The sequence below is a fragment of the Eubalaena glacialis genome, chromosome 2, assembly GCF_028564815.1.
Source record: "Eubalaena glacialis isolate mEubGla1 chromosome 2, mEubGla1.1.hap2.+ XY, whole genome shotgun sequence".
NCBI classification, from domain to species: domain Eukaryota; kingdom Metazoa; phylum Chordata; class Mammalia; order Artiodactyla; family Balaenidae; genus Eubalaena; species Eubalaena glacialis.
This window is the reverse complement of record NC_083717.1, coordinates 173469786-173483761: the sequence shown is the minus strand read 5'-3', so window position 1 is coordinate 173483761 and position 13976 is coordinate 173469786. Positions and strand designations below refer to the sequence as shown.

Genomic DNA, 13976 nt, shown 5'->3' with positions numbered 1-13976 from the left:
TTCCCCAGAAAACAGCCAGCCATTTGGTGGCAGTTTGGTTACACTGGACCCTTTCCACCCTGTAGAAAATAGTGATTCATTTTAAAAAGAATTTTTACTTTAGATTTCGGTTTGCCTTCCCGGACCTCAACATGCCCACCAGAACCACGATTCAAGGGCTTATAAAATGCTTGATCTACCAGTAGGAAATCCTGCACAATACCGCCACAAGCAACTTGTGCAACAGTGCAATACAACACTCAACCAAGAGACACATTTCATGGCAGAGAAGGCACAACAAAGGGCGCGTGACCGCCATATCCACTAGTCCTACCATGTACCTCATCGTGCAGAAGCAGACTGCCTAATAAAATGAGGGACTGACCCGTTAAAGGCTCAGCGAAGGTTCCAACTTGGAGACTAAGTCCTGCAGGGTTGGGGATCTGATCTAATGAAGTATACACACTGAACCAATAGCCATTGTATGTTATTATGTTCTTTACAGCTAGAATACCTGGGTCTGAGGACCTAGGGGAGTTGGTAGGATTGGCCCTTCTCACCATCACCACAGTGACCTACTTCCAGAATTTGAATTTCTCAACTCCTGCCAGATTAGAGGTCCTAGTTCCTGGATGGACAGATTACTTCCACAAAGTAAAATACAGGGGGCCTGATGCTATAATAACCACCTGGTCATTTGGGCTCCCTGTACCAGTGGATGAATAGGAAAATAAAGGAGTTTATCTACTGATGGGAATAATAGAACCGGGAGAAGCTGGGGTGGCTGCTACATATTAGCAGCTGCAAGGAGTATGTCTAGAACCCAGGAATTTCACTGGGACATACCTTGGTTCTTCTGTGGCCAGTGATAATGGTGAATGAGAAAATGGGGCAACTATAGTTGAAAAGGGCAAGGCAACTAAGGGTTTGGAACACTTGGAGGTGCAAGTCTGGGTCCTACCACTAGGCAATCACCCCAGCCAGTTAAAGTGCTGTCCAAAGGAGAAAGAAATCTAGAATTGGAGTTGCAGAGAGATGATAACTATCAATTACAAACTTGGGATCAAACACAACAGAAAAGACTTTAGCTCATGTCAGAAACTCTGTGCGTTATGTCTTTGCAAAGATTGCATCTTGAAGGGAGTGGCAGATTGGACTTGTATCCTCCTCTCTCTCAGAAAAGAAGTAAGGGCATATCATTCGTACAAAACTGCAGGTCACTTATTTTCGTATGGGAGCAGGATATAATGGAAATCTTGGGCAGGTTCTGAGTGGTGCTAAGAGTGAACTACATTGGAGATCTCTTATACCTCACTTGAGATCCTCTCAGCCTTACGTGTCTCCTATTCTAGCAATTCCGCAGCCACCGGTTCATGCAGAAGCCAGCTAGCTTCACCCAGGTACACCCTGACTGTGCTGCATCTCAGCCCTGCATCATGTTCCTCTCACTTTCCACCCCGGGGCTTTTCTGTTAATATCTGGAAACTCTTTTATCATCCAGGCATAAGAAACCCGGAAGGTTGGTGAGTTAACATCCTGACCTATGGGGGGTATTTTTTTTCATGCGATTTTTCTTGTTTGGGGGGGGTGATTAAAAATCCTTACTAGCTTCTTATCTCATTCAGAAAACAAACAAATAAATATTTATTTATTTTTTACACACACACACACACACAAGTACCTTATAATGATCTATAAAGTAAACATGACCTATAACTGCTCTGATCTCACTTCCAACAACTCTTTCTGCTCCAGCTACATTTCTCTTCTTGTTACTTCTTAAACATATTATGCGTGTTCTTCTCCTGTCCCCCCGACTCTGGGTCTTTGCATTTACTCAGAATCCCCCCCACCCAGACACCAGCCTGGCTTAGTTTTTTTAGATCCTTCAGGTCTTTATCCAAATGTCACCTTCTCAGTGGGGCCTTCTCTGACCATTTAAAATGCAATTTCCGGCATTCCTTCTCCCCCTTCCTTTATTCTTCTCCATTATACTTATCACATTCCATGTGTTTTCCTTATTTATTTATTAATTTATTTTCGGTGGCTATTTCCCCTGCTAGAATGTAAGGTCAAGGAGGTCATTTATTATATATCTCCAATGCCTAGAATGGTATTTGCATTTAATAGGTGATCGATGAATATTTATTAAAAAAAAGAAAGAAGAAAGGAAGGAAGAATAACTAACTAGAACAAAATGCCATCTATCTAGAGGTAAGATTTCTGGTCATCTCAAATCTCTGGACCATGGTCATGAAGCCAGAAATAACTGGAAAAGGTGTTGAGAAGGAAACAGAGCAGTCACCCAGCCCACTAAGGACTCTGTCACAGGAAAGCCCCTCACTGACACCCTCCCTTTAGAGCCTATTTATTCTCAAGTCCACATCCTTCACCCAAAGTTAGCCTTCTAGTTTCCCAGCTCACAAAAAGATTGAAATAACAAAATATAAAGTGACCTGGCAATAAGAAGAGACAATTTCAGTCCTCTAACTGGAGTTGAGTAATTACGATAACACACGGGTGTGGGTAAAATTAAGCTAATGCTTGCAAAATGTAAGCCAAGAGCTTCATGTATCATATAAATACAGAGATTGTGTTTTTGAAAGAAAAACTGGGACACAGTGAGCTCTTCCCAGGTGCAAAAGGGGTGTGGGGAGTTTAGTTAAGATGATGATGAAATATTTGAATTTCTGGACTATTGTGATGGTGCAAAACCTATGCCATATTTACATGTCACTACGTTAAGAGAGTAATATTTATAAGATGCTTTAAAAATCACAAATGCCTGCTCTGTAATTTTAAGAAAAGAATCTGTTTTGAACATTTCCAGAACACCCTAAATGATCTTAAGGATTCATACAAGAATGAAGCAAAGTAAGTAGTGTCTGACATCTAAATGGAACCCTTTAAAATCCAATTTGTAGCTTTGAACAAATGGGACCATTTTGCCCATACTTGAAATTTTCTTCAATGATTTTTTAATTGCAGGAATGAAGGGCTAAAGAGTAATGAAGCACACTGACCAGCTTCAGTGAAAATGGAAACAGGGTCAGTGTGGAGGAGTTAATGCCAGACATGAGGCATTAGACACTTGTAAAATCTGTTTTTAAACTATTGGCTTGAAGAATAGCCACATTCAGTGAACTTCTGTGTGAAAACCCCATTCAAAGGACAGGCTAAGTGTGAGGCATAAAAAAGTAACCATACTAATGTATTCAGGAGAAAATATATCACATTCAACGATCAAGACTTTTTTTTTGTTGTTTAAATATATGTTTTAGCATTCTTTGTAGTAAAATAAAAATGTTTATAATAAAAAGAATTATAGGTGATACCAAATGTATACTTACAGTTACACAAAAATGCCAAATTATGCCAAAACAGAATTTCTTTGGAGGTCAAGAAACCTCCAAAGATTTTCATTGAAAAATCTGAGAAGAATTATAGACTCTCTCAGCAATGCCCTAATGTTCTTGTATACAAATTTTTACATTATCACAGATTCCCAGGAGGCCAACCACAGACCCCCTAGGAAGCCCATGAACCTCTGGTTAATAAATCCTTTTTTTTTTTTTAATTTTTATTGGAGTACGGTTGCTTTACAATGTTGCATTAGGCTCCACTGCACAACAAAATGAATCAGCCATACACATATAGATATTCCCTCCCTTTTGGACTTCCCTCCCATTTATGTTACCACAGTGCATCAGGTAGAGTTCCCTGTGCTATACAGTATGTTCCCATCAGTTGTCTATTTTATACATAGTATCAATAATGCATATGTGTCAATCCCAGTCTCCCAATTCCTCCCACGCCACCCCTTTCCCTCTTGGTATCCATACATTTGTTCTCTACGTCTGTGTCTCTATTTCTGCTTTGCAAATAAGATCATCTATACCATTTTTCTAGATTCCACATATATGTGTTATTATATGATATTTGCTTTTCTCTTTCTGACTTAGTTCACTCTGTATGACACTCTCTAGGTCCATCCACGTCTCTACAAATGACCCAATTTCGTTCTTTTTTATGGCTGAGTAATATTCCATTGTATATATGTACCACATCTTCTTTATCCATTCCTCTGTTGATGGATATTTAGGTTGCTTCCATGTCCTGGCTATTGTAAATAGTGCTGCTATGAACATTGGTGTGCATGTGTTTTTTTGAATTATGGTTTTCTCTGGAAATAAATCTTAATCTGAAGGGTAAAAAACATACCTTGTACAACCAAGAAACATTAAAATAATCAAATAGATCATTTTAATTTCTCAGCTCTGGAGGGGAAAAAGCTATTTCAATTAATTGACTGATAAATTCAGGTAAAGTTCACTCATTTAACAACACATTTTAAGTAGTGTGAATTTGTTTTCTATGTCTACTACTTTATCAGAGCTGATATAAGAAGACAGACTTAGACCCAGGGACAGGTGACATAACCAGCCATTCTGGACCCAGGTGTCTGAGAACAGGACTGAATGGGCTTGGCCTCTGCAGAGCTGGTCTGATCATGGAGCTCTTATACACAGCACTGCCTCCCAAACTACTTCCTCACTGGCCTCCTTCAGTGCCTGTCATTCTGTGCATCAAGGCACTTCTGTGGATCAAGTGATGGGGATATTCAAATACAGAGATGCATTAACCTGAAGGTACAAGGAAATAACTCCGGGAAGGTATACAAGAAGCCACATGAAAAACAAATACGTGATGGAAAAGAATTTAAAATTTTAGTAATTTTTTGGAAGTTAAATTTAAAAAATAAACCAAAGACTTCAAAGGAATGTCCTGCTTGCCCTGGATTCCTTCTGAGTGTCCCAGCTATCCCAGGGGCCCTGCTCCACTTCCTCTTGCTGAGGAGCCCTACATTTGGGAAGTTTAGAAAGCACTGGGGGAGTTAATTTCTTGGGGGTGGCAGTTCAAAGGATCATCATCAACAGGTCTTTAGTAATATGAACAAACAATGAGAGATGTGGATGTCACTTCAGTATCTAAAGAACTAGTGTCCCAGATAGCCAGGAAAAATACGAAACAAAGCAGAATTCCATCCGTCTTAACAGGGCAATAAAACTAAAGGACTTTGAAAAAGAATTATAAAGGGGTGCAAAGAACCCAATGGGATAACATTAGAGTGCCTCTGGAGACATTCATTCATGCGTTTGTTCATCTATTAAACAAATACTCACTGACTATCGATTATATACCAGGCCTTTTCTGGACACTGGGGATACATAACTGAACAAAACAGACAAACAATAACAACAACAAACAAAACAAAAACCTTGCCCTTGTGGAGATTATATTCTTGTGGAGAAAGACATAAACAAGAAACATAAAAGCAAGCAAATTACTTAGACACTGGAAGGTGACAAGTGCTATGGATTAAAAAATGTTTTAAAGCAGGAGTGTTAAATTTTAAATGGAGTGATTAGGAAAGCCTTATTGAGAAGGTAACATCTGAACAGAAACTTGAAGGAGGTGCAGGGATTAACCGTGGGGATGTCTGGGAAAATAATGTTTGAGACACAGGAAAGGACCAAATGTGTAAATCCTGACAAATGTGAGGAACAACAAGGAGGTCAATGGAGTGAAAGCTGGATTACGAGTGAAAGTAATAAGAAATAAAATTGGAAAAGTAAAGAAGGTCTGAACCACATAGGGCCTTTTGGGCCAAAACTGTAAGGACTTTGGTTTTTATCTTGAGATAACTAGGAACCCTGCTGAAAGTTCCTGAGTAGAGGAGGGACATGACCTGACCTACATTTTAAAAACTCTCTTTGGCTGCTGTGTGAACAGACTGTGGAGGGCAGGGGTGGAAGATGGGACAGGTTCGGAGGCTCCTACAGTAAGCAAGAAGGGAAGACACTTTCAGTATCTTAAGAGAGCCAAAGAAACACAAAATCAACTGAAGCAGTGAAGGAAGTTAGCTACCTATGTGGGGACTGCAGATTTTGAGGGGGTATTGAGAAACCAACCCATTTTAAGTTATTGTCTCCCAGTTACGGTGACAATAAACAAGGCTAAGAATGTCCCCATATGTCCTATGGGCCTCTAGACTTTATGTTCTATTAGTAATTTATCCTCCAAATTGGGACACCTTTGAGAATGAAAGGAATGCTATTAATTACACCTGGACAACAGGTGCAAGAAAAGGTTCCTTTCAGACAGGGCAACCCTAATTACAAGGAACTTAGGAAGCCTATGGATGGTTCCTTAAAAACCAGAGTTCGTTAGAGGAGGAAGACCAACTTGCTTACTGAATACACATCTTTTAGCCTGGGAAATTTTAGAATTAAGAATAGAAATGAGAGGCTAAATCAGATCCACAGTATCAATACGTTTGTGTTGAGTTTAAGAATAGTCAATACATATTTGGTATGTTCGGTCTTTGTCTTATTTAAACTTGGCCTGTTGGAATATCTAATAGATTGCCCTTGCAACTCCAATTTAAAATGAATAATTGAGTGATTTATTTCAACCTGTGATTTAAGTTGAAAAGAAAATTATTTTTTACTGCGTTTACTTGTAAATGTTTACCGTGAGCCAGTAACCATTCTAAGCATTTTATACACATTGTAGGGGCAAAATCGTGCTTCAGTGGAAAACTATGCATTGATTTAGAGCACATTCTTCCAAGATTGAATCTGATTCAACAAGAGCTACTTTACAGCTCTGTAGGTTGTAGATGACTGACAACAAGGCGAAACAATTTTGTCTGTGGACATGCAAATTCTGTCCTGTGAGAGCTTCAGTTGATTCTGCCTACTCTTCCCCACATGAAAGAAGTTAGTTTTGCCTCCATCAGCATGTTCACTTCGGTATTCCACATCTATAAAAGTGCTGATTTTGTGGACTCTCCTTTAAGCTGATTGCAACATCTTACCAGTTTTCTCCTTGTAGTGGGTTGACTACTGTCCCCGCAAAACTCATGTCCACCTGGAACCTGAGTATGTGACCTTATTTGGAAATAGGGTGTTTGTAGATATAATTAGTTAAGCTGAGGTCATCCTGGAGTAGGGTGAGCCCTAAACCCAATGACTGGGATTGTGATAAGATGAGGAAAGGACACACAGAGACAAAGACACACAGAGAGAAGGCCACATCAATAAAGAGACAGAGATTGGCATCCTGCAGCTACAAGCCAAGGAACACCAAGGATTCCCATGGCCATCAGAAGCTGGAAAAGGCAGGAAGGATTCTTCCCTAGAGCTTTCAGAGGAACATAGCCGTGTTAACGCCTTGATTTCTTTTTTTTTTTTTTTTAAACTTTATTTTTTTAAATTAATTAATTAATTAATTTATTTTTGGCTGTGTTGGGTCTTCGTTTCTGTGCGAGGGCTTTCCCTAGTTGCGGCAAGCAGGGGCCACTCTTCATCGCGGTGCGCGGGCCTCTCACTATCGCGGCCTCTCTTGTTGCGGAGCACGGACTCCAGACGCACAGGCTCAGTAGTTGTGGCTCACGGGCCCGGTTGCTCCGCGGCATGTGGGATCTTCCCAGACCAGGGCTCGAACCCGTGTCCCCTGCATTGGCAGGCAGATTCTCAACCACTGCGCCACCAGGGAAGCCCCACACCTTGATTTCTTACTTAGCTTCCAGAACCGTGAGAGAATACATTCCTGTCATGGTAAGCTCCTCAGTTTGTGATACTCTGTTACGGCAGTCTTTGGAAACTAATACGCTGCAATGAGTTAAATACAATCTTTAATGTGTTCAATTTACAGCTGTAGGAGAGTCATAATTTTACCTGCCTTTGAAAATTATTCTTTAACAGTGTTAGGTCATTCACACCTCCCAGCAATCCAATGAGGCAGGTACTATTTTTATCCATATTTTATAGATGAAGAAACTGAGGCACAGAACAATCAGGCAGTGCTCCTGATGGGGTTTAGGACAGGCTACCCCCAAATACAGAACTTTGGCATATTGAGTATTTTAAGGAATTTGAGAAACAGCATGTGCAGGGAGGACTTTCTGACCTTCCCCAAAAGCAGGTCACAAGACCCTCTTGTGAGAGGTGTCCTCCCTATACCCGGAGGGAAGGAGCATCCCTATCTCCAAAGACAGAGGGAAGGCAAGAGGAATCTGAATGAACAGACTTTGCTGTTTGCCCTTTTATTACACTTAGCTCACACCCTTTTTTGTCTTGTCATATTGTTCCATGGCTCGCCACGCTTCATCAAAACCAGCATAAAGACGCTCAGGTATAATAGCTTCTTGGGGTCTTCATTTCCTTATGAAAGCTCTGTGTCATGTCATGTAAAACTTAAATAAATTTGTATGCTTTTCTTTTGTTAATCTGTTACTGTTACAGAGGCCCCAGCTGAGAACTTAGAAGGGTAGGGGGAAATTGTTTTCTCTCCTACATTCTCAAAAGCATACCTAGGAAACAGTACAGCAAGCCATTCAACCCAGATGACCTCACTCCAGAGAGCGGGCTCTTAACCACTTTATTCTCCTGCCCCATAAAGAGCACTGGGATGTCTAAAAACTTAGGATTCCCGGTACTTATAAAGTTTAATTTAATAGACTTTCTAGAATTTTCCAAGCATTTGGAAAGTTTTGTCAAATATTCACATGCTTTAAAAGAAAATATATTACATTTGTATTCATTTAAACTACTTATTATTTTATTAAAGTACTTATTAAGATATTATTAAATTATAAAATCTTCCTTAAAGTAATTGTTACAATTAGATTTACAAATAAAATAATAAATACATGGAAAACTCAAAAAACAAACCCTAGGTTTTACATTTATTACTTTAATGTGTCAAATATTTGTTTTTAAAATCAGTTACCCTCAAAAGTCTTCTTTGGACACAAAAGCTGCCCCCAACAACATCAGAATTCACTTTGACCTGTATTGTATTATGAAGAAAGTATGTAGTACATATTTTGTTGCCCATCAATATCTTTGTCCCAAGTGAATTAATCAAACCCTTCAGCATTTAAGTTAGAATTCTCCAAAGTTCTTCAAACGAGCAGTTCCATCTCCTGGAACAATGCTTCCTCACCCTCCATGAAACGCTTATACCCAAATTCTACTGGTTCAGGATACAGCTCAAAGCCTTCTTTGAACCCCAGTCAAAGTTAGCCCCCCCCAGCCCATTTCCACCAAGTATACTCTCAGCACACTTACACAATTTTAATTACGTTTATGTGATTATTGGATTAATATTCAGCTTCCACACTAGACTGTGAGATCCCTGAGGACAGGGACACATTGGCATCGTTCTCCACCAAATCCAGAGCTTAGCACAGTGTCTGGAATATAGCCAGTGCTTAATAAACATTTGCAGAATGAAAGAAGTGATGAGCCATGTGGAGGGCATATGGCCCCTCTTTGGTGGGAAATTCCCCATTGTGTGTAATATTAGAAGGACACTGTTCTGCATCTCCTACTGCTGACACCAAAAATGATAGAGGGAGACCTCTTCCCTCTTCCTACCCCCAGCAGCTAGGACACAGCAGGTAACCTACACCAGATAATCAGATGCTCTCACATAGGATATCATTCTCTGGCTGGTGATTCAAAGAGGCAGGGACAATTGAGAAATTACTTATGGCAGCACACAGATAGTCCAGCAGCTATACAACTGGGTGCCCAGCACCACAGATGTCCAGTGGCTGTGATCGTGGTATTGTCCATGGAGTTGTTCCAACCAGATGGTTGGCGGTGGTTCCAACTTCCTGCCTGCCGTGGGCCTTGGCCTATTTTCAAAGTCTGGTTCTACGATGATTCTGTAAATTATATGTAATTCTTTCAAAATATTTCTTTTCTCCTTAAGCTGGACACAGCGGGTTTTCTGTTACTTACCAATGAAAACCTTGACTGATATACACACACACATACTCACACAGAATAACAGAGAATAAATCACGGAGCCTGGAAGTGTGAAGCGAAGCTGCCTTTATAAGACACAAAGTATTGGTCCATGTTTGGGCAGCATGTGGGTGCTGAAACAGAGGGCTTCTCTTTAGGTTGAAGCCAAATGTTATTCAGGTTATGACCGCTAATTGTAACTGAAGTAATTGCGAAATGTAGAATTAATCCACATTTCCCTAAGTGTAAAACAGGTGTGATTTGGAGATACTTGAGATTATTTTAGGTGGAATGCCCACATGGCATTAAATAATATTGAATCACACAGTGAGAAAGTGATTCCCTTTTCCATTGTCCTTCAATCCTTCTGACACCACCAAGGATTGGTAGATTGATATCTCTTTGATATTTCTTGAACACTTATTAAACTTCCTTTACGACAAAGAGAAGGCAGCCTCAGGCTCAGAACATTCACAGACAATAGTCTCAAGCTAGAATAAAATTACATTTATGTTTCAATTGTATTTAGTTTTCTAGTTACCTCCTATTTAGAACAAGGCATGCTAATTTTCCATTTATAGTCACAATATAAGCCTTCTAAACAGATTTCTTTTAGTTAAAGAAGTGTGTCAACCTAAAAATATTGAGTAAATAATAGCACAGGTAGAACACAGATAAGGCAAAAATCCTGAAGATGGTGAGTTACCATCTTCAGTTTAGAAGACACTAGGACAGGCCATCAATTAGAGACACAGATACAGAATGCAAATGACTAAAAACTGAAGCAAAATCCAGAACCCGAAAACAATAGCTACAACTCCTTCAGAAACATTTCTGAAGGCACACAAGTGCGTGATGGACAAACCACTACTTCACTGAAGCCCTAGACTCTGGAAGGCGGGGGATGGAGGGGGTGGAGGCAATGATTGTCACCATCATAAAACTAAAAGCAGGTGGGTTAAAAGGACAAGGCGAGGTAAGGCAGCACTTTCTTGAGGAAGAATCCACACAAATCCAGAACAGCCGTCAAACCTCATCCACCTCCTCATTCAGAGAAGGGATGGTCTCTTATACATAGAAGTAGCAAATGGCAACTCTCTGAATGAGAGTGATGGGTCAATCTTGTTATCCTTGGTGTTAAGGTAATATGATCTATAATTATACATGAAAACTTAAATTTTTAATTTTATTCTTCTTGCTTCATTAACGTTCCCTTAAATCAGTAATTCTCAATTGGAAGGAGCAATTTTTTCAGACTACCTGTATATCAAAGATTCTAGAATGTTCTACCGGGGAGTAGTGATACCAGCTCTCCCTCGCTTCTCACCTAGTTAGAACCACTGTTATAAAGAGAGTATATCATGCCCATTTGGAGGGGGGAAGTGGAAGAAAAGATTCAGAACCACTGTTTCAGTGGGAACCATAAACAGTATAACTCCCACCCAGCCCATGTGACAGGTGTATGGGTGGTGAAGAAAGAGGCAATCTCTTTACCCTTCAGCACCATACTATGTGGATAGAAGGTAAGGGTTAGGGAAAATTGCACCATAGTAATTTGTAAAATGGCTAGGCAATGGTTAAACAGCATCTGTATTTGGAAAAGGGGTTACCACTCAGAACAGGTTTTTAATGACAAGGATCTGGTTTGCTCCAGCAGGGAAGGCCTTGTACGATAGATGTAGTCTTTCTTTTTCTCCCTCCGTCCCAGTCCTCCCTCCCAATTTCTTCTTTCCCTCCTTCTTTCTTTCCTTGTTTTATTTTCCTCTTAACCTCCCATTTTTTGAGTTACTGCATATTTCTAGGGACAATAGCCCCCAAGGTTGTCTGTGGCTTATTGGACATCACTAGCTTTCCAACATTTTTCTCCAAAGCCTCACGACCATACTGGGGAAGAGCTGGCAGGGTGAGACGCATTTTCCTCTGAAAGCAGGGGGTTCAGGGTGCAGCTCTGCGGTATTTCACATCCTGGCAGTACCACTTACAAGCTGTGTGACACTGAGCAAATAGCTTCACTTCTGTTGTGCCTCAGTTTTCTCATCTATAAAATGAGAGTAATAAAATCGTCTACTAGATTGGATTTTGTGAGGATTCAATGGGTGAGTTGGTATAAAGTACTGAGAACAGGAATAAGCACAGTATGATTGTTAGCTTTACATATTTGACTTCTCTCATAAGCTTTCCTTTCACAGAAGAGTTCTACTGCCCCCAAAAGATTTGAAAATCATTCTGCTACTTTTGCCCAGGGTTGTGGTCATTGTTCAAATTAGCATGCTCTTTAACCTATACTTTTCATCAATTTTCTCTTCTCTATCTCAGGTTAACTTCATTCTTCAGAATAGCTCCCCTCCTGCCCTCCCTCCCCCCACCTTCCCACTGTTTTCAAGGTCAGAGTCTCCCCACTACTGCCTTTATCCAGTGATTCAGTGGATTCCCTCAGACTATTCTCATTGCATCACAGGCATCAGAAAGACCCTAATGGAACCCTCCCTTTTACCCTGAAGGAGACTTGGGTCCTGCCACATAAATTATCTCACCTAATTTCACAGTTAGTGAGAGAGGGAGGAAGAGATGTGTATCCTGACTCTGATTTCATTGCTTTCTCTGACATTACCTGTCTCCTCATCACTTGGTGGAACTATACACAGAATGATTCCAATTTCCCTTCCACTGCCAGAACCACGTTTCTCTTCAATGACTCTTGAAGTTCTGCTCCCTTTAAAGAAGACTCTGAAGTCGTGATGTCTCTGGCCTCCTTTCTCCCCACACACAGCGGACAATCTGAGACCAGCATATTTGTTTGTTCTTTCATTCACCTAACAAGCTTTTTTTTGAGCATCAAAGTAGTTCCAGGGTTGAATGACAGGCTCCCTGTGTTAGAGAAGCTCACGTCCTGCTTAGACAGGCACTCAAAGAAATAACAAGTTACAGAAAAGCTGTGTGTAAGGGCTAGGACAGGGTTAATGCACAGAATGCTGTGGAGAAGGCAGCTCACCCAGCCTAGGGGTCATGGGCCAGGAGAGGCTTCCTGAAGGAGTTGACACCTAATCTGGACCTTGGAGTAGGCATTAGCCAGATGAAGAAAAGGGAAAAGTTGCTTTAGGCAGAGGGAAGAGAATGTGGAAGGGAAGGCATAGGCAGTTAGTTGTGAGAGCAAAGAACTTTGGGGAAAGTGCCAGAAATTCTGTTCAGTAGGAGAGGAAAGTGTGATAGAGTAGGAGCCATGAGGTTTGAAAGACTGGGCTAGGTCTTAAAGGATCTTGTAGGTTGTACAAAAGAGTTTTATCATGGGAGACATGGGGAGTCAATGCAGGGGTTTAATCAAGAGGATAAGAACGTATTTTATTCTGTAGTGGCAGCATGGAGAATGAATGTTTTATTTTTTTTTAATTAATTAATTAATTAATTTTGGGCTACATTGGGTCTTCGTTGCTGCACGCAGGCTTTCTCTAGTTGTGGGGAGCGGGGGCTGCTCTTCGTTGAGGTGTGCGGGCTTCTCACTGCAGTGGCTTCTCTTGTTGCGGAGCACGGGCTCTAAGCATGCAGGCATCAGCAGCTGTGGCTCGCGGGCTCTAGAGTGCAGGCTCAGTAGTTGTGGCACATGGGCTTAGTTGCTTCGCGGCATGTGGGATCTTCCCGGACCAGGGCTCGAACCCGCGTCCCCCGCACTGGCAGGAGGATTCTTAACTACTGCGCCACCAGGGAAGCCCGAGAATGAATGTTATTCACTGGATGTTATTGCACTAATTGATCCAGGTGAGATAAGAAACTGAGATATCGCAGCATCGAAATACACACCTGTGTCCGAAACGTTCATAACTCACTGTTGAATGTCCCTGTGAGCTGAATTCTTGAGGAAATCTTAAATACTTCACCATTGCTTTTCATTTACCTACATTTTCTTTAATAACCTGAGCTTTCGTACCTTAACTGGGTTTAACCAGTTAAGTAAATAGTAAAACCAGATTGTCTTACTCTTCTGTCCTACTGTTCTATTTCTAATCACCCAAGAAAGCCTTCTTCCCTTGTTTACAATTATCCTTTCAATCGTTGATCTCAATGTCTGTTAAGGAACAGACGTACACAAAACTCATCTGACATCAAGTTTCTAATCTGGTAACATTTAACACGCAGATAAAAATGTACTTTATGAAGTTTCATCTCTTTATACCTCTACCA

General features: G+C 40.7%; 1 protein-coding gene across 2 annotated transcripts in view; it reads right to left on the bottom strand.

Annotated features, from left to right (window-relative positions):
- TSHR (thyroid stimulating hormone receptor) overlaps positions 1-13976 on the bottom strand; it is a 152781-nt gene that overhangs the window by 137733 nt on the left and 1072 nt on the right. The gene's annotated exons all lie outside the window — the stretch shown is intronic.